The 21,228-nt window shown below is 36.8% G+C and overlaps 1 pseudogene; it reads left to right on the top strand.

The window, feature by feature from the left end:
* The first annotated feature begins 7,888 nt into the window (after nucleotides 1-7,888).
* LOC132315414 (small nucleolar RNA R71) lies at nucleotides 7,889-7,987 on the top strand (annotated as a pseudogene).
* Nucleotides 7,988-21,228: the final 13,241 nt, after the last annotated feature.

Raw genomic sequence — 21,228 nt, 5'->3', positions numbered from 1 at the left:
CTTTTCAAGTGAACCGGCATCAAATATGTTGCTATCTAAGCCAACCAAAGAAATAATCACATCTGGCCTCAAACTAGCAATCCATGAGGTCGAGTGTCAAGTCAATGACTCCCAAACCGGACGGCTTTAGGGCATTAGTTGTTTAAACACCCCTAAAGACTTATAAGCTCAAATCAACTAGGCTATAAGTCAAAACAACCTCCATCTAATCATTTCCCACTTCTCACCGTTTGGGAGAAGTCCTCACTTTTTTTATTTGCTTTTACAACAAATTTTTTTTTTTTTTTTTTTTTTTTTTTTATCAAGTTATTAACCTAGAGTTTGGGCCTTTTACCTTTTAGCGTGAGAAATTCAGTGCTTGATGAGGCTAGAATCCCGGCTACTTAATGGAAATGGTTTGTTATCCATTTTTATCAAGAATGAAAACTTTTAATGCACTACTAGCTCAATTAGGATATAACTAAATCAATAGTCAACAAAACATGTACCCCACAAATGAATGCTAGTGTGCACCTATGCTAGGGTAGAATCCTAGAGTGAATCTCAAAACAATCACAAAATCAGGATGATGTGGACCACAAATCCAAGCAAGATATCAATCTTTCAAAAAATTTACTCCTAAATGGCATATCCACAAAGCATACAAGGAGTATTGGACGCTCAAGTCAAGCAATTTTTAAATTCTAAGTATCATGATCCTCAAAAGATCAAAATCATAGCCCAGACTCTCAAATCATACCACATGCATAGAAAGTAAGTGCGACATGTAAAATATGCTAACACACCCCCAAACTTAATCTATGCATTGTCCTTAATGTTCAAAGAAGCAACAGATAATGGAAAGAGTATACCAAATGGGTGAAGCAAAAGGGACCCGGTAACGAAAGCTTAGCATTGGAAGGCGCACCCCCAAACTTAGATTTCAAAAACCTGTTTGAAAATGGTCACACTAACAACTATCAAAGCATATGCATCAATGATATAAATGAGAGGTGAAACTGAGAACTGGGCAAAAATCATGGCATATAGCAGTATAAAGTGTAGAATATCCAACACTAATAACAAAATCCCAAAAATCCATAGATAACAGATAAATCCAAAACCAAATATCCAAGATCAATGTATAGCAAGTATAGTGCAGTAAATAATATCCAAAATCAAAAATATCCAAAAGAATATCCAAAACCAGTGCTAGTGTCAAGATGGTGCAAAAATATCCTGGTCATAACAGTGCAGATATCAATGATAGATAATAAGTAAGAGATAGAGGATAGTAGAGTCAGGTAGTAGGATTTAGAGTCATCATATCGGCAATGTGCTGCAACATATCGGACATCTGGGTGCTGTGGTGAGTGAGAGAAGTGGTAAGGTCAGTCCTCAAAGTGCCAAACTCATGCCTCACCTCAGCTACCTCAGCTCTCATCTCATCAGATCACTTGACTAAATTATCGTGTCTCCCCACCAAGTTATCATGTCGCCTCACCAGGTCATCATGCCACCTCGTGACATCTTCGTGTTATCTAGTTATATCAGCTCTAAAGGAAATGAAGTCCGTGTGCAGCTGAGCAACCTCAGATATGTAACTAGAATTAGTGCTAGTATGGTGGGAACAAGTGTCAGTCTATGGTATTGGGTCAGCAGAAGGGGCATGTTAAGGGTCAGCCTGCTGAGATATAGTAGGTACATCCGGCTATGAAGTAGAACCTGAAGTGGTAATGCGACGCCTCTGTCTGGGAGGAGATCTATCTGCTGTGTCATTTGCAGCGTCATCTGCTGCTGCTCTATCTCTCTCAAGCTACCTCTTTATATTATGTTCTTCTGGCAAGAATTATAAGTCGTATTCCACCTGGGTGTAAGCTTGCCTCTCTCTATTTACATCAGTCTCAGGAATCTCATCCGGGTTAAACTGGTAACCCTGATCGAGGAGCAACTATGTAATCAGATGGCCAAAAGGTAATAGCCAAGTCGTAGCTCTAGAATTATGCGTATTTTGCATATTTTTCCAGAACTTGTGAATAAGCTCCCAAATCAATGCAGGAAAGAAATCTAGTAGCCCTGGCTCAAACAGTAAAGAGCCTAAAAAATCCCCTCGTGCCTCTGAGTGCCATGGCCTGATGGAAAGGCATTGAGGTGCAACACTGAATCAAAGAACCAATATCGGGGATTAATCTCAACCCGGTCTGCAAAGCTGTGGCCCTTAAATGCAGCATGTGGCGATAATGTATCTACCATGGTTGTCTCAGGGGGAAAAGGTGGAGTAGTACAATATAGAGGATCTTGAGAATCAACAACCAATGGGGATGAGTAGGGGCATCGGGTAGCAGCAACTATAGCCGGGAGAGAAATATCAATCTCCAGACCGTCAAGAAGTCAGTCATCCGGATCCATCCGGAGGTGCAGGTAGAATAGGGTAACCAACCGGGGATAGACAACAGTGTCTGCCGGCGTCATAATAGCATTAATGCCCCTACGCACAAGCTCATCATAGGACCACTTGGTTTGGTCTAATGCGAAGAAAAGATCACGGTCAAATCTATACTCGGTCTCCCACGCCTTCTGGGAGTAAGACTCATGAGGAACCTCTCGAATAATAGCCTGCTCGGCATCCAAAGAAGATGTCTTAGAATGGGCTGATGCAGAAGATAAAAAAGACTCTGCAACTGGAAATGGAGGAAGTTGTGGCACTCTGTGTACTCTTTTCCTAGCAAGAGTCTTCCGTCTGCGTTGTATCTACAAAAGCAAGAAGAATAAATCAGTGCACAGGTATAAGATAAGGTAAGCAACTAATAAAAAACACAAAGCATGCCTGAGTCAGATAGAAACAAAGAATAGACAAGAAGGATCATGCTTGTGCAAGAAGTGATTAAGAAAGCTTCAATATCATTATTCTACATACTTCAGCTAAACAGAATAGATTAAATATACAATGATGGCATAGAGGGTAGAAAAGTCACATGTGGAACATTTTAAGCAATTATATGATAATAGGGCAAACATAGGCTATAATGTACATAAATGAAGCAACGTGCATTCACAAACCTAAAACTTATGTAGATGTTGCAATGACATGACAAATAGACCCTAGGATGACATCGTATCAATTCCTATGCAAGAATGTCTACAAGTGCAATGTTAAAGATTAAATAGAGCAAGCAGGATAACATGGAGCATATAGTCATGGCAAATATCAACCTAGGACTCAAGAATTAGGCATATCATATAATAAAGACTAAGTAAAATGCACGGTTGCAAAACACTACAATCCAAGGCATGTTATGACTGGCAAGTTCAAAAAGAATCCTGGACATGGTATGTAACTGGATGGCATATATCAGAATGATGCACAAATATAAACAAAAACTCCAGATAAAGAAATATCCTGAACTGCAATGCAACAAAATCAACATCCTATGATTACTCATGGCTCGTGACCTTCTCTAATACTTAAATGAAGTAGAGAATGGTCAAATATTGAGAATACAAGAAGCTTACCAATATGGAATCAAAATCTAGACTGGAAAGAACCTCGGTCAATAAGAATGGATCACAAGTGTATAAGATCAAGGACATGGCATTCAACAAACAAATATCAAGATCAAGGAAACATATTCCGAAACTTGGTTTAAATTGCATTTCAGAATTCAAGTGAAGCTCAAGAATTGATACCAAGCCAAAGAACAGAAGCATCATCCAAATCATGTATTTTAAACTCCAAGAATCCATAACACACCCCCAAACTTAGTTAGAAATCAATTCCAAGAACATAGGCTCAAAGGATGCACAAAAACTCCCAAAAACTGTTAATGTTATATAGGTGTGCGCAAAATGGTGTATATACAAGCAACAGGTTGCAATAAATGCACACAATTATTCAAAAGAGATCATATTTGACAAGTTTCAAAGTCATTTAAGCAATAATGTAATCATTTGACTTTAAACAGTAGGGTTGGAATGGCAATTCAACTCAAATTTGTAAGAGAAGATCAAAAATCATGATAAGGAAGGTCAAAAGACATCAAACTTGTGCCCTAGCATGGCAAGAATCAAGAATTACATAACAAACAAGTTCAAAGGCACCTAGAACATGCAAATGGATGGAAAGGAATCAAATGGAACAACCTTCAACTCAAACAAGGGCATTTTGGTCAACTTTAGGATTACTCTACACTTTTGGGGCAAAATTGGAGTTTTTGAAAACTTTGGGTCCAAGACATTCAATTGCATTGTAGAAAAACTTCATGACAATAATCATGCAATAAATGAACAACAAAAGAAGTAATCATGCAACTCGACTTTTCATTTTTCCAACAAAGTTCAAAAAAATTTCTTTTTAACCATTTAAAACCAACAAGTGTGATCACAAAGCATTTCAACATTTAGGTTCATTTTACCAATACAATGCACTTGATTCAAGAGCAAAAGATAATTGAAGATCAAAGAAGTCCAATTGAAACACAATTAAGCATTTGAAACAAGACTTAGAATTTTCAATTCCAAAGCACAAAATTCAAGTCAAGATATGCTTGCAAGCAATGAGGACAACCTAGAACACATCCATGCATTTCACATCTAAGACAAACAAATGGAATAGGATAGGACTATGCTCACAACATTTCAAATTTTCAATGCCATTAAAGGTCAAAAATATATCAAGTCCAAAGAAATTTTCCTTTCATTCAAAATATCAAGACAAGAATTCCAATTTGACATTCAACTTTGCAATTTAAATTAACAAGCAATTTTTGATCAATCAATACATTGCCAAAGTCAAAAACTATGCATGTCAAAATAATTTGGATTTTTAAAACAATTTAAAATTTATTTCTTTTCAATCCAAATTCAATATCTTAACTTTGAAAATTATTTTCAAATTCCATCTCAAGTCCCAAAAACAAATCACATGCCCTTTTTGAAATTTTAAAATAAAGTTCGAAAATTTTATGGAAATCTGGCATTGTTTCCCTTTAAAAATAGACATCCTAAAATTTTTCAAACCCAAGAAATATCAATCAATAATCAATTTCAATAATCAATAAGGGACACCGCCCACTATCAATCCACAATATCCAAGTAAATCATATCCGTTCTCATTCTATCAACTACAATAACCACAATCCATCACCTATTTCTATTTTGTTCCCATCAACATTCAACTAATACCTAAGGTCAATCCAAATCAAATGTTCCCAATTTTTTTGTTCTTTAAACAATATTTTTGCATTTTTGCATTTTTACTTTTGATTTTGATTTTGATTCTTTTTTAATTTTTATTTGTTTTCAATTTTTACACAAGCATAAGACAGTAAAATGAATAATACAAAATAAAATAAAAATTATCCACAAGCATATGAAAATAAAAATGGATAATGCAAAATAAGAACAAAATAAAACAAAATAAAAGAATAAAATAAACAAAAACAAAAAGAATTAAAAAAAAAAAAGAAGATTTAGAGGTTACCGGTTCCAAAAAGAGAAGGAGAGAGTGAAACTAAGAGATTTGGATCAAAACAGGTGTTTTCAAGCCTCGTCGGTGTCGGAGGAGGTAACCGGAGTCTCGCCAGAATTTCAGAAATTGCCAGAGCTTGGAACTGAAATCTCCTTGGCCTAAATCGCCCGGAGATAAAGACTATGATGGAGATTGAGAGATTGGAGAGCTAAAGATAAACAAGCTTGGCCGAATGGTAAAAAGCTTCGCCAGCTTTAATGGAGGTCGGCGGCCGTCTTGGGCCATTTTTGGGTTTGCCGGCGAGAAAGAAGAGAGGTGGGGTTGGGTTTGGTTATGGAGAGTGAGAGATTAGGAGAGAGTTTGAGAGATAGTGAGGTGGATTGAAAGGGAGACGAACAATCAGGGAGAGAGAAAGCGAAGAGAATGAGAGGGAGGAAGAGAGAGAAGAAAGAAAGAAAAAGAAAAAGAAAAATAGGGGAGGAGGAAGAAAAGAAAAAGAAAAAGAAAATAAAATAAGGGTTAGGGGTTGAAGTTGAACGGCCAAAGGCATTTTCTAGAATTTGAAAAGACGTATTTTCGATCGATCGAAGGACTTCGATCGATTGAACATTTATCTTCGATCGATCCAGAATGAATTTTGATCGATTGGAATGGACTTTGATCGATTGAGATGGATTTCGATCGATCGAATTCGAATGGGAAGAGTCCTCAATTCAGTGGGTTTGATTGATCGACGTGGAATTTCGATCAATCGAACCTGAGTTCGATCGATCAAAACCTCACTAGAAGTGCACAAAATGCAAAAAAAATTCTGAAAACTAGATTTTTCAATTCAACACATATCTCGGCGACGCAAAAACATATAAAAACATAAATAAGGTAGGAATAGGGTTATGAACCCTATGAAACGCTAGTCTTTAACATCTCTAACAAGACGTTGGGCTCTTTTAGCCAGGATTAAAAATCTTAGTATGCATCCCCTCCTTGGCGGGGTGATTGGAATTTTGAATCCCACCCAACAAATTGTTCCCTAAAGAACTTGTTAGATTTGATTCAAATGAAATTGATGGTCCTTTGTCAAATCAATTATTGGGCTTCCATGCCCTTTCAACACTTGGTTTGAAAACATTTTTCTTTGAAATCTTTTTAGAAAACAAACCATTGGAACTTTCAACATCAAGTAAAGACTCATTTTTTTCAACTTCACTTTCAAGACATTTTTGAACAACACACACTTCTTTATGCTTGTCCATGGAATTTGGGGTTGGATTGAATATGTTCAACTTCACCTTCATATGCCCAAATGAAATTTTCATTATCCCCAATCCTACAATTTAGGCATTAGAGGTTGCCAAGAAGGGACGGCTAAGGATAACGGGAATTTGGCTCTTAGGATTTAGGACCGGTTTTGTGTCAATTTTAACGAAATCAATCGGGAAGAAGAACTTATCAATTTTAATCAAGATATCCTTGATAATACCCTGGGGTTTTTTGATGGATCGGTCGGCTAGTTACAAAACTACCGACGTCGGTTGTAAGTCTCTTAAGCCCAATTGAACATACACCGAATATAAAAGAAGGTTCACACTTGCCCCTAAATCAAGAAGAGCCCGGTTAATGACATGGTCACCATTGATGCAAGAAGTAGTAGGTGAACCGGGGTCTTTGAATTTCAAAAGAGTGTTATGTTACAAAATGGAGCTTACTTGCTCGATCAATACAACTCTTTTTGGTGCTTGGCTCTTGTTCTTCCTCTTTAGGGTGCAAAGATCTTTCAACAATTTGGCATAAGCCGAATTTGTCTAATTGCATCCAAGAGAGGAAGATTAATCTTCACTTGCCTAAACACTTCAATTATCTCATTACCTTTGGTTTGTTGTTTTTCAAGAGAATTGGATCCTTTTAAGGCATTCCGGAAATGGAGCCTTTAGCTCAAAAACTTTTTCAAATTCCTTTTTGGAAGCATTTTCAACACAAGAATTTTTCAAATCATTTTTCAAATCTTTCCCAGCAAAGGGGTCATTCACATGCAATGAAGAAGGAATAGGATGTGAGACGAGATGGGTGTTAACCTTTGGTTGCACCAGTTCACTCTCTTAATTTTGAATACCACTTCTCAAGGTTGTCACTGCATTGACATGTTCAATTGTATGACCTTCCAAGGAAGAATTGGTCTCTACAACAAATTGTTGCTTTGGTGGTGGATTGAAAAGCATTTTCCCTTTTTCCCTAGCATTTAATGTACTAGCTATTTGCCCGACTTGGGTTTCTAGCTTTGCAATGGATTGGGAATGAGAATAAAGTAATTGGGTATTTGCCTCCAAAGTACCCAAAGCGGTCAAAACTTTTTCCTCAAAAGCGGGACTCCCAGAATTTCCTTGAGAATATGAAGATTGATTAGGAAAACGAGAATTTGAAAATTGCACCAATTGCCATTTCAAAATGTCATGATGTGGACACTTCCTAAGCAAATCATTTAGGCGCTCCCATGCCTCATGAAACAATTTCCCATCCCCTTGAGAAAACTCTCAAATTGAGGTTCTCATTGCATTGATCTTTTAAACTAGATAGTACTTTTTCAAGAACTGTAGTTACATTTCTGCCCAAGAAGTTATTGAAAAAGGCCTAAGATTGTTTAACCAATATTTTTCCTTATCTTTAAGGGTGAAAGGAAAGAGTTTTAATCGTAAAACCTCTTCGGGCATGTCTGTGTATTTCACGATGGAACACACTTCAAAAAACTCATTCAAATGATTGTAAGGTTCTTCACTTGGAAGTCCATGATAATTAGAAAGCATTTGAATAGTTTGTGTTTTGATTTCAAAATAGTGTGATCTAAACGGGGGAAGTTGAATGCATGTGGGTGCATTATATTTATTTGGCACATAATGATGTCTCAAAGCAAGAGGAGGATTCACAACTGGTGACACTACATGAGCACCATGGTTGCCTTGAATAATGGGAGGTTGTGGTGGAACAAAAATTGGCCGAGACATTCCGAATGGAACATGGCATTGGCATGCCTAATGGTACTTGAATGTTGTCGTAATGCACATTAGGGTGGAGGATACCTTGTTGGTCGATGTGACCAAGGTCCTCCACATGGACCTCATTAATATCTTCCATTGATGAAATGGAATGACAAGAATTACCCCTTCCCTAAGGATTGCGAATAATAGATTCAAGATTCACATTAAGTGGGATAAGAGTAGGATTTAACAACCAACGATTATGCATGCACTATCAAAACAAACAACAAGTCAACAAGCATATAATAAGCACTTCTCCTTCGCAACAAATCAATCAACAAACCTCTACATACATTGAAAAATAAAAATTGCCTCCACGCGGGCTCACGAGCTATCTAAGAAAAATAAAAATTGCCTCCACGCGGGCTCACAAGCTATCTATGAAAAATAAAAACTTGTCTTCACGTGGATTGACGATTTAACTAAGGATAGAGTTTAGAAAAGCTCACAAAGGGTCCTTAAGCAACTTTAATTTATTTTTCAATTTTTTCTTTGCCTTGCCTTGCTTTGTTTTACAAATTTTTTTACTTTTTGCTTTTTATACTTTTGCTTAGCTTTGCTTGGCTTGCTTCTTTTGCTTTAGAATTTTCCCTTTGCTTCACTTTCTCGGCTCAATACACCTAACTAATCAAGAACAAACGCAATAAGTAACAAAAATAAAATAAAAAATAAAGACAAGATCAAAAGAGTACTAATTTCTAATTGATTTCCAAAATACGACGTTACCAAAATCCCCCGGCAACGGCACTAAAACTTGGTATGGTCGAGTCAAGCAATAGTTGCAAAAAGAAGTGTGTAGTGTGGCTAAGTTTATATTTGCAGATTGCCACTACCACTACTAAATATTAAAGTAGCTAAAGTGAGTAAGTGTGACGGCCCTGATTTTTCAAGCCAGTGCGTCCTGTGATGAACCAAAGATTGATCCGATAGCAGATCCAGATGTGGAAGCAAAAGATCGAAAAAAATAACAATTAAGCCCCCAAAGGAAAAATAGTCATTTTACATGGAAATAATGTGATACCCCCGGATTTCCGGATGCGGGTTGGCCAGGCCCACGCCCAATTACCCGAGGATATCAAACCAATTAGCATTACTCGAACACAGAATACAAATAAGAAAAACAAGAATAAATAAATTGCTGAAAAGAAAACTAGAATAATAATCCAAAACCTCAGAATAAAATTTAATTAACAAAGAATGATTCTGATACATCCTACTTCTCCATTTCTATTACAACTCGGCAATCCATCTAGTGGACCTCTAAAATATCTCACTGAACTCAAAAGATTGGAAATAAAACCCAAGTCTAAAATATGAAATAAAACCCTGGTCATCGGTGGAGTGAATAACTGTATCTGCTCAGCACGATCCAGCTCCAAGTCTGGAACTAACAAACACCTGTAAAAATAAGAGTGGGTCAGGCCCACATGTAAATTCTTCTCTAACTACAATCCAAACAGTGACTAGATACGCAGATACACCCTAGATATCTCAACAATAGCTATCTAGTCCATACATATAGATATATCCACACTAAGGGACATTCACTGGACTACAGTAGGGGTCTCAACCTGAATAGAAGGCAACATGCGAAAACGCACCCAAAGGTGGGCATGAGTACCTAGACCTAACAGGGTACACCTCAACTACTATAGCTAGCTATGCATCCACTGCATATACGCACCCTAACCAACGAGTCTGAGACTCAAGCTCACCTCGTGGTACCATAAACATATATATAAAGTCTGTCCAGAACCAGGGTATGTAGTTCAAATATTTATTGAACTGACATACAATAAACCAGCTAGTTAGTCTCTCAACTTATTCAGTTGATATGACTTAACTATCATCCATTAATCCAGGAAGTCACCCAACTTGATTACAGCTGATCTGACTTAGTCACAATTAGGATTCGATATCTTTTAATCCATTCCATTAATCCATTAGGTTAGGTTTATGCGTTTTGAGCTAAACCGTCCCTAGTATGTCACCGTCCCATACCGGTACATATAATCCTCCATATCCATGTAAATTACAACATATATAACAGTTCAATAATTTACAGACCCAAAAACCACCATCCAAATAATTGCAGAAAAATATTTAAAGCTTCAGCAATTTAAATCTAAGCATTTACCTATATAGTTGCAGGAGACTATTTAATAAATCAACAACTAACATACAGAGCATCCATAGAGCAAATTTAATATGTCAGGGACTCCATCATGCATGTGAATAGGTTAAAGAATCCTATTATTATCCAATAAATTGCTAAAACAACTTCAGAAGATTGTTTAATATTCCAGCAATTTAAATCCAAGCATTAACCATATAGTTGCAGGAAACGATTTAATAATTCAGCAACTAGCCTCCTAAGCATGCATAGATCAAAATTAATAATCAAATGACCTTATCATGCACTTGAATGCATTCTAAAACAAGTTTTATAAACACATTATATTCCATCAAATTGCTGAAATTTAATTCAACAATTAATTTATCTTCCATTTGTTAACAACATAGGGAGTGTCCTAATTTTTACACTGTTTGTCCCGACAATTTAGAATTAAACCCTAATCAATTTAAGGTCCTAAGAACACCCAAATTCAACCTTCTAAACTCTCTGTGGAACCCCAGACCCAACAGATTTAAAACCCATGCACCAATAGTAAGCACAGTACGTAGAAAATTAAAAAAAAAAATTAAAACAAATCATAAATTAAAAAGGGAGCATCCCTAAGGTTGTTTACAATAACTGGGACCAATTACAGAGGTTAGATTTAGCCATTAAACTAGCACGTTTACAGTACGAAACTTAAGCTAACTTGCACCGTCCATTCCATTCTAACTCCTATGTTCCTCTTTAGCCCTGAACCTAAAGATCTTATATCATCATAGTAACATCCCCATGATTTATTTACAGAGGTTAAAGGCAATTACAAAGACTAAAATTGCTTAACAACATAACATGCTTAAAAGAGAAAACTGATCAAGGCTTGAAACAAGCTTGCACGCATTATACCATAATCAAATTTAACACGTAAAGATCATCAATATATTATATAGCAAGCATGTAAGTTCCGATTTAAAAATTAATTAAACCCTAGAGATTATCTAGGTGCACAGAACACAAGCCAGAGGGAAGGAGGAAGAGAAGAACTTGCCTGTGATTTCAATAATGAAATTTCAGCGTCGTCTCTAAGTTTCCAGCAACTGCTAGCTTCCTTCAAGCCTCCTATGGGTTTGACTTAATCCACCACAACCCTCCCTTGATCCACTCTATTCTTCTCCTTGGTAGCTCTTATGATTTCCTCTGTTCTCTCAACTCTCTCTTTGTTCTGTTTATTTCCACTGTGCCGTAAATAAGGTTCTCCCAACCCTCAGTAAAAACTCATACACGTATATATATAGGCACTTAGAAAACCCTAATTAAACTAGAGCTAAGACAGAAACCCTAATCAAACTAGAGTCTGCCGATAAAAATCATAATCATATACATATATAACAGATACCTATATGACGTCCCAATAAAACCCTAATCTTAAATAAAGAAATGAAAACAAATAATTAAATTGAAATAGTAAATCAAAGAATTAAAACTACATCATTTAAATCAACTTACCAAATAAACCAATTCAATTAAATCAAATAACCAACTAAATTACACAATTAAATCAAATAACCAACTAAATTACACAATTAAATCAAATAGTGAAAGAAAACAATTAAACACCCAAGCAACTAATCACATAAAAATGAAATGAAAATAATTAAATTTTAATTTTATCATTTTTAAAACTAGGGGTATTACATTCTTCCCCCCTAACAAACGGAATTTCGTCCTCAAAATTCACGAAACCTTGAATTATTTTAAAATTCATTTCCGTTTCGTTGTGGACTCTGCCTCTGTGTATAGCCTCCCCCACATTCCAAATCTTCCAAGAACAATTTATGGGTCCAATATAAAGGAAACACAAAAATTATTCAACACTTAAATCGTATGTAGCAACTACGCATTCTGACCCAAATTTTCATATAGGGTAAATATCCATATTCTGCCAAATTCCATAGCATAGATGTGTAAAACTTCTATGCAGCCCATCCCAATGTTGAAAACACTAACCAATAGGCTACCGCATAAATGAAGAGAAACCATCAATGAGAAGGCAATTTAATTAATACATAAGAACTGACCTTCCTTAATAACGCTCCTTGCTTTCGATATGGAAGACATTCCAAATCAACTGTTTCCTGATAGGAAAAACTATAGTGTACAAGCGGAACTAGTTACCACATCCTACTACCGCCTCCAAACTGCGCGCAATCCAACATAAAGAAGCGTATATCTCTCAAACGTATCATTAAATGAAGTTAGGGTCTAATTGTATAACCCCCGCTTCCATGTCAAACCAACAGGTAAGAGGTCTGCACCATATAAAATACAAAACCTTCTACGTTGTCATACTATCCTCCTTGTGCCAACAATATGAGAAGTGAAATAAGCACTTCCAACTTCCCATAAAAACCTAGGATACCTATCCCAAGTATCTCCTCCATGATTGAATATACATTCCCGATTCAATCCCTCGTCGAGAGATATGAAGCACAGCTATACCTACGTTATAAAGGCAATGTAGAACTAATCCGAAATACCAAAGTGAACATTACGAGTATTAGGTCTAGCAGCAAACTTGCTCTATCCGCCACTCTTAATTCGTATGGAATTAAAATTCCAATAAATACCGACAAGTTCTACCAACCTTCCACTTCTGATTAGTCCTACTCCCATTTTAATTTAGGCAATGGCAAAAATCACTAATGAGATTTGGTTATCCATTTACTAGAACCGACATTTGATGTCTTGATGTTCCTTATAACCGTCCGTGTGCATCGAGAAAATTTCTACGAATTTTATACCTCAGTCACTCCCGATAACACTCACCGAGTCAACGAATCCTACCCTAGTACCTTAAGCTCTTTTCTAAATAAGGTAACACTGCCTCCAGGGTCAGCTCCGACATTGGAGGTTGACCCCCCCTTAATTTCCCTGATAAAAGCAAGTGTCATTAGTTCACAAACTAAGATCCCCAACTCCTAATGTAACAACTAACGACAAACTCCTATCGGTTGTTACAAGCATCCTCATCCATGTTCCTTTCCACCAGACAGAACTTAACGCAAAGTGTGAATCACCACGTTGATGCATCTAAGTCATCTTGTAATCCCCTCTATTCATTTGAACTAATAGTTCACTAGTTCGAAATAAACAAGATCTGAGCTGAATTAATTTATAACTCAACCCTTGACAAAATCTGTAATGATGTTCTATCATTTCCACCTCAGTACAGAAAATAACTGCAAGGATTTTGTAATCTCTGATGATCCATCTCGACCATCTAATTTTGTTAGACTAGAAGAAAACCACTTTGTCCCTCCTCCTGACCCTTAAAAACTGCTTTAGACCATGAGTGCATCATATTATCTGCCAGAATGAAGAAAGAACTAAGTGTTGTAACCCTCAGTCCTTGCATCGTCCTTCTATCCTGCCTACCGAAAGTAGCATTAGTTTGGTACCACCAGTTTTCGTCTGCACCCATTATATAAATTGGAGCATCTACCAAACTAACTCCGCAAACAAACATGTAGATACGGATCCGTGATAACCTTACCGATATAGAAAATCAATCGGTAATTCTGTTCGCTAATAGTCAACTAACTATGACTTTTTCATGCACATCGTGTACCGCTCCCTTATGATAGGTGACCGGTCTCACCATCCTATCTTCGACACACCCTACCTTGGTACCATAAGTAGTGTCAATTTGACTCCTTGTCCCGCTTCTAAAACTTATGAAACTTTTTCCATCCTCCATATAGTCATCAATGTCCTAGCAACAACTAATTGTTGCCAATTATGACCCTAAAAATTTCAACATTTTATATAGTGTAGAAACTTTGGTTCCTCCTCCAAGTGGAACACCAACAACTCCTCCAAATAATGCCCTCATGAATAGTGTCATTACTACGAATAGGCTGATGAAGATTTAATCAATTCCACTATCCTTTCTCGGCGTCATTCTAATAAGTACCTACCAGCACAAAATCCTCCATCCGAACCATAATGGCATTACAGTGATCTTCACCTACCACATCCTCACGAATCCCCCAAGACATTCACAACCACCATTCTTATAGTGTTGTAAAAAAAACAAATCCCTAACTAGCGTAGAATATATCCAACTAATCATTGCAAATTATTGGACTCGTATTGGTAGTTAAGCTATCCCATCCTAATTAAGGTACCCTATTGACGCACATCCAAGTCCAATAGATTGGCTAGGAGTTTGTGTTTCTACCCAATCATATGACCATTTATTTACAAATCCAAGCGTACATAGCGCTATTATCCACGTCATCAAAATAATAATTGGTTGATCACATACTTGTGTCCCCAACCACTTCATACTCCCAATCCGGACAAATTAACAAAAATAAAACACGCAACAACAAAATGAAACATATCATAGTAAAATGCAACACAATATAACAAAATTAAACACATACATACACACAATGCAACAAAACAACCAAAATATAATTTCTTAATTAAAACATCCTCCATTCCAGAGAAGAAAACCTCATTTGAACTCAAGTTCACAAATTATGTTGCAAAAGTTCATTTCGTAGTTTCGTTGGTAATCATCTAACCTTGAAACCTATCTGTAACTATAGCTTAAAAGCAACATTCTTTTGCCTAAGCAAATACCAAAGGCTTACCCCTTATCCTCCTTATATGCGGAATGTAAACCTTCTATCGTGGTTTTACAACGTACCATAGAACGTCACAACCTAATCCCCATTCGCTCCAGAATGTGATATAAAATCATGTTTTTGTTCTAATAAGAACTCTATCCGATTTCCAACTGCCTAAAGAGTACTGTTTCAATTGACGCTCCGAGAGACGACAAAAATTTATCCACATGTAGATTGATCTACTCCAATTCTACTAGTATCATTCACCATACTGCTGCTGAATGAGATCACCTCCGTGCGATCCTTCATCTTCAAGCTTTAACATCCCCTTTCTTGGAGACACTAAAATTTCCTCCCTTAGGACCCTTTTCAGAATCCTACTCTTCGATTGTCTCCTTTTTGAGAATATCTGAAATTATGTTGGTCCCGATAAGTGGTGACCTAACACTTACACCGTAATCCTTCCATAGTGTATACTTTCTAAGTAATACCAACCTTGGAACAAAACCTTCCATCCCAAGTTCTGCTTCTCGCAAAGAACTCGATAACCTCCTTCTTTACTCCGTTGGGTCCATATCGCTTTCGCCCTGAACCCGATCCTCCTCCTAGTGTCAACCATTCCTTAACTATGGAATATAATTGACATTAGCTCCTCCTACCGAACCGTAACAAGAGTACAACGAATCCTAATATGGCTCTAAGTTTTTAAGAGATGCAACGCGGAAGTCTTATAACGAAAACACTCCTAAGGACACTAGAACCTGGAGTGCTCTGATACCAACTATGATACCCCCGGATTTCTGGATGCGGGTTGGCCAGGGCCACGCCCAATTACCCGAGGATATCAAACCAATTAGCATTACTCGAACACAGAATACAAATAAGAAAAACAAGAATAAATAAATTACTGAAAAGAAAACTAGAATAATAATCCAAAACCTCCGAATAAAATTTAATTAACAAAGAATGATTCTGATACATCCTACTTCTCCATTTCTATTACAACTCGGCAATCCATCTAGTGGACCTCAAAAATATCTCACTGAACTCAAAAGATTGGAAATGAAACCCAAGTCTAAAATATGAAATAAAACCCTGGTCATCGGTGGAATGAATAACTGTATCTGCTCAGCACGATCCAGCTCCAAGTCTGGAACTAACAAACACCTGTAAAAATAAGAGTGGGTCAGGCCCACATGTAAATTCTTCTCTAACTACAATCCAAACAGTGACTCGATACGCAGATACACCCTAGAAATCTCAACAATAGCTATCTAGTCCATACATATAGATATATCCATACTAAAGGACATTCACTGGACTACAGTAGGGGTCTCAACCTGAATAGAAGGCAACATGCGAAAACGCACCCAAAGGTGGGCATGAGTACCTAGACCTAACAGGGTACACCTCAACTACTATAGCTAGCTACGCATCCACTGCATATACGCCCCCTAACCAACGAGTCTGAGACTCAAGCTCATCTCGTGGTACCATAAACATATATATAAAGTCTGTCCATGTAGTTCAAATATTTATTGAACTGACATACAATAAACCAGCTAGTTAGTCTCTCAACTTATTCAGTTGATATGACTTAACTATCATCCATTAATCCAAGAAGTCACCCAACTTGATTATAGCTGATCTGACTTAGTCACAATTAGGATTCGATATCTTTCAATCCATTCCATTAATCCCTTAGGTTAGGTTTATGCGTTCTGAGCTAAACTGTCCCTAGTATGTCACCGTCCCATACCGGTACATACAATCCTCCATATCCATGTAAATTACAACATATATAACAGTTCAATAATTTACAGACCCAAAAACCACCATCCAAATAATTGCAGAAAAATATTTAAAGCTTCAGCAATTTAAATCCAAGCATTTAACCATATAGTTGCAAGAGACGATTTAATAAATCAACAACTAACATCCAGAGCATCCATAGACCAAATTTAATATGTCAGGGACTCCATCATGCATGTGAATAGGTTAAAGAATCCTATTATTATCCAATAAATTGCCAAAACAACTTCAGAAGATTGTTTAATATTTTAGCAATTTAAATCCAAGCATTAACCATATAGTTGCAGGAAACGATTTAATAATTCAGCAACTAGCCTCCTAAGCATGCATAGATCAAAATTAATAATCAAATTACCTTATCATGCACTTGAATGCATTCTAAAACAAGTTTTATAAACACATTATATTCCATCAAATTGCTGAAATTTAATTCAACAATTAATTTATCTTCCATTTGTTAACAACATAGGGAGTGTCCTAATTTTTACACTGTTTGTCCCGACAATTTAGAATTAAACCCTAATCAATTTAAGGTCCTAAGAACACCCAAATTCAACCTTCTAAACTCTCTGTGGAACCCCAGACCCAACAGATTTAAAACCCATGCTCCAATAGTAAGCACAGTACGTAGAAAATTAAAAAAAAAATTAAAACAAATCATAAATTAAAAAGGGAGCCTGCTCCAAAATTTGAAGCAAGCTCTTTTTAGAGCATGGAGCCGGCTCTAAACATCATAGAGCCGGCTCTTTTAGATGGGGGAGCCGGCTCCTTCCATTGTGGAGCCGGCTCTCTCCTCTTTGAGAGCCTACCGTCCGTCTGTTCTTCGTTTCAGTCTGTTTGCTCTGTCTCTGGACCATCCCTACCATTCTGTTGATTTCTAAAACTCATCTTAAGAGTCTTATTTAAGTCTAGAAGCATCCCTAAGGTTGTTTACAATAACTGGGACCAATTACAGAGGTTAGATTTAGCCATTAAACTAGCATGTTTACAGTACGAAACTTAAGCTAACTTGCACCGTCCATTCCATTCTAACTCCTATGTTCCTCTTTACCCCTGAACCTAAAGATCTTATATCATCATAGTAACATCCCCATGATTTATTTACAGAGGTTAAAGGCAATTACAGAGACTAAAATTGCTTAACAACATAAAATGCTTAAAAGAGAAAACTGATCAAGGCTTGAAACAAGCTTGCACGCATTATACCAAAATCAAATTTAACACGTAAAGATCATCAATATATTATATAGCAAGCATGTAAGTTCCGATTTAAAAATTAATTAAACCCTAGAGATTATCTAGGTGTACAGAACACAAGCCAGAGGGAAGGAGGAAGAGAAGAACTTGCCTGTGATTTCAATAATGAAATTTCGGCGTCGTCTTTAAGTTTCCAGCAACTGCTAGCTTCCTTCAAGCCTCCTATGGGTTTGACTTAATCCACCACAACCCTCCCTTGATCCTCTCTATTCTTCTCCTTGGTAGCTCTTATGATTTCCTCTGTTCTCTCAACTCTCTCTTTGTTCTGTTTTATTTCCACTATGCCGTAAATAAGGTTCTCCCAACCCTCAGTAAAAACTCATACACGTATATATATAGGCACTTAGAAAGCCCTAATTAAACTAGAGCTAAGACAGAAACCCTAATCAAACTAGAGTCAGCCGATAAAATCATAATCATATACATATATAACAGATACCTATATGACTTCCCAATAAAACCCTAATCTTAAATAAAGAAATGAAAACAAATAATTAAATTAAAATAGTAAATCAAAGAATTAAAACTACATCATTAAAATCAACTTACCAAATAAACCAATTCAATTAAATCAAATAACCAACTAAATTACACAATTAAATCAAATAACCAACTAAATTACACAATTAAATCAAATAATGAAAGAAAACAATTAAACACCCAAGCAACTAGTCACATAAAAATGAAATGAAAATAATTAAATTTCAATTTTATCCTTTTTAAAACTAGGGGTATTACATTCTTCCCCCCTAACAAACGGAATTTCGTCCTCGAAATTCACGAAACCTTGAATTATTTTAAAATTCATTTCCGTTTCGTTGTGGACTCTGCCTCTGTGTATAGGCTCCCCCACATTCCAAATCTTCCAAGAACAATTTATGGGTCCAATACAAAGGAAACACAAAAATTATTCGACACTTAAATCGTATGTAGCAACTACGCATTCTGACCCAAATTTTGATATAGGGTAAATATCCATATTCCGCCAAATTCCATAGCATAGATGTGTAAAACTTCTATGCAGCCCATCCCAATGTTGAAAACACTAACCAATAGGCTACCGCATAAATGAAGAGAAACCATCAATGAGAAGTCAATTTAATTAATACATAAGAACTGACCTTCCTTAATAACGCTCCTTGCTTTCGATATGGAAGACATTCCAAATCAACTGTTTCCTGATAGGAAAAACTATAGTGTACGAGCGGAACTAGTTACCACATCCTACTACTGCCTCCAAACTGCGCGTAATCCAACATAAAGAAGCGTATATCTCTCAAACGTTTCATTAAATGAAGTTGGCGTCTAATTGTATAACCCCCGCTTCCATGTCAAACCAACAGGTAAGAGGTCTGCACCATATAAAATACAAAACCTTCTACGTTGTCATACTATCCTCCTTGTGCCAACAATATGAGAAGTGAAATAAGCACTTCCAACTTCCCATAAAAACCTAGGATACCTATCCCAAGTATCTCCTCCATGATGGAATATACATTCCCGATTCAATCCCTCGTCGAGAGATATGAAGCACAGCTATACCTCCGTTATAAAGGCAATGTAGAACTAATCCGAAATACCAAAGTGAACATTACGAGTATTAGGTCTAGCAGCAAACTTGCTCAATCCGCCACTCTTAATTCGTATAGAATTAAAATTCCAATAAATACCGACAAGTTCTACCAACCTTCCACTTCTGATTAGTCCTACTCCCATTTTAATTTAGGCAATGGCAAAAATCACTAATGAGATTTGGTTATCCATTTACTAGAACCGACATTTGATGTCTTGATGTTCCTTATAACCGTCCGTGTGCATCGAGAAAATTTCTACGAATTTTATACCTCAGTCACTCCCGATAACACTCACCGAGTCAACGAATCCTACCCTAGTACCTTAAGCTCTTTTCTAAATAAGGTAACACTGCCTCCAGGGTTAGCTCCGACATTGGAGGTTGACCCCCCCTTAATTTCCTTCATAAAAGCAAGTGTCATTAGTTCACAAACTAAGATCCCCAACTCCTAATGTAACAACTAACGACAAACTCCTATTGGTTGTTACAAGCATCCTTATCCATGTTGCCTTCCACCAGACAGAACTTAAAGCAAAGTGCGAATCACCACGTTGATGCATCTAAGTCATCTTGTAGTCCCCTCTATTCATATGAACTAATAGTTCACTAGTTCAAAATAAACAAGATCTCAGCTGAATTAATTTATAACTCAACCCTTGACTAAATCTGTAATGATGTTCTATCATTTCCACCTCAGTATAGAAAATAACTGCAAGGATTTTGTAATCTCTGATGATCCATCTCGACCATCTAATTTTGTTAGACTAGAAGAAAACCACTTTGTCCCTCCTCCTGACCCTTAAAAACCGCTTCAGACCGTGAGTGCATCATATTATCCGCCAGAATGAAGAAATAACTAAGTGTTGTAACCCTCAGTCCTTGCATCGTCCTTCTATCCTGCCTACCGAAAGTAGCATTAGTTTGGTACCACCAGTTTCCGTCTGCACCCATTATGTAAATTGGAGCATCTACCAAACTAACTCCGCAAACAAACATGTAGATACGGATCCGTGATAACCTTACCAATATAGAAAATCAATCGGTAATTCTGTTCGCTGATAGTCAACTAACTATGACTTTTTGATGCACATCGTGTACCGCTCCCTTATGATAGGTGACCGGTCTCACCATCCTATCTTCGACACACCCTACCTTGGTACCATAAGTAGTGTCAATTTGACTCCTTGTCCCGCTTCTAAAACTTATTAAACTTTTTCTATCCTCCATATAGTCATCAATGTCCTAGCAACAACTAATTGTTGCCAATTATGACCCTAAAAATTTCTACATTTTATATAGTGTAGAAACTTTGGTTCCTCCTCCAAGTGGAACACTACAACTCCTCCAAATAATGCCCT

The sequence above is a fragment of the Cornus florida genome, unplaced genomic scaffold (assembly GCF_030987335.1).
Source record: "Cornus florida cultivar Cherokee Brave unplaced genomic scaffold, ASM3098733v1 CherokeeBrave_3.0.0_Hap2_Chr06, whole genome shotgun sequence".
Taxonomy (NCBI): Eukaryota; Viridiplantae; Streptophyta; class Magnoliopsida; order Cornales; family Cornaceae; genus Cornus; species Cornus florida.
The sequence above is the reverse complement of the archived record's forward strand: the minus strand, read 5'-3'. Positions and strand labels throughout refer to the sequence as shown.